This window comes from Cervus canadensis, chromosome 7, assembly GCF_019320065.1.
Source record: "Cervus canadensis isolate Bull #8, Minnesota chromosome 7, ASM1932006v1, whole genome shotgun sequence".
NCBI lineage: Eukaryota > Metazoa > Chordata > Mammalia > Artiodactyla > Cervidae > Cervus > Cervus canadensis.
Genome location: NC_057392.1, coordinates 27,327,907 through 27,332,112, shown reverse-complemented (window position 1 = coordinate 27,332,112; position 4,206 = coordinate 27,327,907). Strand labels below are relative to the sequence as shown.

General features: G+C 45.4%; 1 non-coding gene across 1 annotated transcript; it reads left to right on the top strand.

Moving 5' to 3' along the window:
• The first annotated feature begins 1,040 nt into the window (after positions 1 to 1,040).
• On the top strand, positions 1,041 to 1,172 carry LOC122445657. Its single transcript, XR_006270616.1, has one exon. It is a non-coding gene; the product is annotated as a small nucleolar RNA SNORA72 (small nucleolar RNA).
• The last annotated feature ends 3,034 nt before the right edge of the window (positions 1,173 to 4,206 follow it).

Here is a 4,206-nt window from a genome sequence, read left to right as displayed (position 1 = left end):
TAGGCTAGAGCTGGAGCTTTCTACTCCCAGAGCCTCTTGGGAGCACCAACTACAGCCCAGCCTCAGCTTTTTTTTTTTTAAGAAGTTGAGGGAATAGAGAAAAAGAGAAGGACTTTTGAAGTGGGAGTGTATGACATGATATGAGAGTGACTACAGCTGGACCAAACCAGATCAAATGGCGGGGCTATGAGGGCCATAAAAGTCTCCAGGCAAGACAACATGAACATGAGTCAGACACAGCCTTGGTCCCAGGCCTGCCCCGGTCACCCTGTGTAATCCCCTCTGTATTTCATCCTTGTCATGAAGGGAAGCCTTCTATTAAGTGCCTATTAGTTGATTTGAAAGCTCGTGACCTCAGACACACTCCCATTTCAGAGGTCCTGCCCGAGGGCCTATATAATCTTTGAAAACTCTATTCGTCTTCTTTCCTGTCTTAGTACTGGTTTAATATTCAGTATCACAGTTAAATAAAAAACAGAAAAGAAAAACACATCAGGGCAACTGACACAGGCAATTTAGTCAAGTAAATGTGCTTTGTTTTGAGTTAACTCAATTGGAAATAAAATGAAACAAATAAGGGGTGAGACCTATATCTTAATTTAAAATGAAAAAAACTATTTTCAAGTGTCTTATTTGGCTCCCTATGGCTACATGAAAATACTTACCCTCAAATCACTCCTAATGCAGGTAAGAGAAGCCAGTACACTCACTTACTTATCCCCTTCATTTGGCCATTAAAGCAAAAGCAAAGCTAAAAGTGCTATTGTTTATAACCTTTAAATATGCCACAGGGTATTGTAGCTTGTAGAAGCTACCCAAGAGTATGTGTACACTTGCAAAATGAAATGGAAAGATCCTCGTAAAGGCACGTGCTTAATAATTCAAGTAGGTTGAATAGTTCTTCCCAGATATCAGCAGTTCCTTAAATCATCACTCTAGTGTGGCTCTCCTAACTTCCAGGGCTTTGTAAATCCAAGATTACCATGTGTGTAGCTGCAAGCTGCCTGTCATGCATGAGGCATTAAAAAATACAACATTTTCTGTGAATATTCTCATGCTTCTGATTTTGTAATAGTCAGGGCAGGCCAAGCCTTCAGTATATTAAGACCATGCTTGTGTCTCCAGACCTAGTTCTTTCAGTCAATCTGGCTTTATAAATGCTGATGGTAAACCAAGTCTCATTTATACAGTATATCTTATGTAGAAAAGGTCTGTGATTTTAGGTATCTGGTCAACCTCAAGAAATAACAGCACAGCCAGTATGATAACTTCTTAAGATAACCATTGCTAATTTGCTGATGGCCAGTTGCCATTAAATGAATTGTGAAATCATTGTGATTCAGTTCCTAGGTGACTCTGATACCATTAGAAGCATGCCAGAAGGGACTGATGAAAATGTAAATTGCACAAAAATTTTCTTTAGTAAGACTGACCAGGGCTTCCCAGGTAGTGCAGTGGTAAAGAATCCTCCTGCCATTGCAGGAGACTTGTGTTTGACCCCTGATCTGGGAAGATTCCACACGCTGTAGAGAAAATAAGCTCTTGCACCATAACTATTTGGCCTGTGCTCTGGAGCCCAGGAGCCAAAATTGCTGAGCCCACATGCTGTGAGTACTGAAGCCCATCCACCCTAGAGCCTGTGATCTGCAACAAGAGGAGCCACTGTAATGAGAAGCCCGCCCAGCACAACTGGAGAGAAGTCCTCACAGCGACAAAGACCCAGCACAGTCCAACAAGTAAATAAAAATTTCTTTAAAAGACCAACCAGAACTCGTTTTTTAAAAAAGCAGGTTTGGAGACAGTCTTGATGAAACCAAATTCTGAGCCTCCCACTTACTAGTTGTCAGCAGATCATAAATACTTAGGTCCTCATATCCTTGCTTGTCAAATAAGTTCAGTAAAAGAAGACCCACCAAAGGTTTGTTCTGAGCCAGAATGCAGAACAAAGCCCGGCACAGAGGAAACACACAGGGGCTACTAGTCGTTACCATTAAAAAAAAATCATGGGGTATAGCCCCTTGGGTTCAGATGGGTGGGATAGTGATGACTTCATTTCACAAATGGCCTTGCTGGGGAGCCGAGAACACAAGGCCCTGGAAATATGCACTGTCTCCCTCAGGCACACAGCCATGCACGCCGACTCACCTGCCTCTGGGTGGCCGCTGCAGAGGAGCTACATCTGGGCCAACCAATCAGTACAGAATGGTGCCTCTCAGGCCTGTATACGGTTACACAGTCATAATACGGCAGGGTCGTCACTGTCGCTGGAACACTGTGTAGACCTGCCAACCATCTTTCTTTTTTACAATTGTTATAATCATCCTTAAAAGCTGAGGACAGACACAAGGACACAGGCTTTAAACTTGCCCATCAAGAGCCCAGTGTGAAGGGCAAGATGGCTCCCAGTCCTTTAGGTAAGGACTCGGTTTTTCAGACTCATACCCCGTGATTCCACCACCTCTTGGTTGGCTGGTCTGATCCAGTCTCTGCAGCAAAGGGCACTGGTCTCAGCTTCTCCTTGGCACCTGTGCCGGGACCGGCTGGTCATGTTGCTGGCCCTTGTCATTTGTGCTGTTTGCCAAGTGTGAGCCTCCTCCAGCTTCGGTATCTGGTCCCCAGCCTCCGCTGACCCACAGCCTTCTGCTCTCTCTGCCTGTACAAGCCAGGGTACCAGGAGCAGAGCTGCCAGATCCCTGTCCAGCCCCAGATGCTGATACCACCCCTTGGGAGGCCGCCCAAGCATCCTTCCAGCTCCCTCCCTGGATCGTTCACTCCTTCCTGGGACTTCAGCCTGGAAGGAAAGTGATCTCTCTAAGTCCATCATCTTCCTCATCATCCTCCAGGAGGGGAGGGGTGGGATTCCTTCTCCCTCTCTAGCAGGGCATCCCCCAAACTTTTCCTCTTTCTTCTGTGAGCCAGTCCTTCAGGTCTCAACTCAGAAGCAGCCAGGGCATCCTCCATTCTCTGTGGAAGGTCCTCTATGACCCAAACCCATCAGGTGAGACTCCTGGCATAGAGCCACCACAGAAAATGCCAATGATGAAAATCCATTGCTTTATTGTCCCATGACCACCGTGCACAGGGGTGTGTGTGTGTGTGTGTGTGTGTGTGTAGCATTTAACACACTATTTAACAATAGTCACATTTCAACTTAAAATTTGCCATAAATTTCTGAATGTGAAAAGAAAAAGGAATTTTAATGTCTTAGAGGTTCTCACCACAAGAAAATAAATTTTCAGCAATAGGTGATGTTTTAGTAACAGATGTTAACTGGACTTAATGTGATGATCATTCTACAATATATACAAATGTTAGATGATTACATTATACATCTGAATCTAATATAATGTATATTGATTATGTCTCAATTTAAAAAGAATAAAGAAGGAACCACAAATTAAAAGTCAGAGAAGGCCCTCTATGATATTTGATGCTGAAGTGAAAGTTTTAGTCACTCAGTAGTTTCTGACTCTTTGCAACCCTGTGGACTGTAGGCCACCAGGCTCCTCTGTCCATGGAATTCTCCAAGCAAGAAGGCTAGAGTGGGAGGCCATTCCCTTTCCCAGGGGATATTCCTTACCCAGGGATTGAACCCAGGTTTCCTGCATTGCAGGCAGGTTTTTTTTACCATCTGAGGCACAAGGAAGCCCTTATTTGATGGCTAAAGAAAGAAAGTGAAGTTGCTCAGTTGTGTCCATCTCTTTGCAACCCCATGTACTGTAGCCTACCAGGCTCCTCTGTCCATAGGATTTTCCAGGCAAGAATACTGGAGTGGGTTGCCATTTTCTTCTCCAGGAGATCTTCCCGACCCAGGGATTGAACCCAGGTATCCCACATTGTAGGCAGACGCTTTACCAGAGGCTACCAAATAAAGTAACTACTAGGGACCTCTTTGCAGTAGAAAGTTTGAAGCAAGCCTGGAAAGGAAAGTAGAGATGGGGACCAGAGTCAGCAGGAAGGAAGAGCCTGTGAAAAATCCTAACAAAAACCTAAGGGGGGCTGCAGGGAAGGCTGCAGCCATGTGCTGAGAACTGAGACTAGATGTGCACATGGGGCAGTGCGTGCCTGAGTGTGTCCAGGTCAGCAGTGGGGCAGTGAGGATTTGGGGAACAGGACATGGGATGGTAATGTGCTGGGGATGCAGAGGTCATGCTGGGGACGTGGAGGTCAGGGCTCACAAGTTGTTGGCAGTGCTGGACAGCCAGG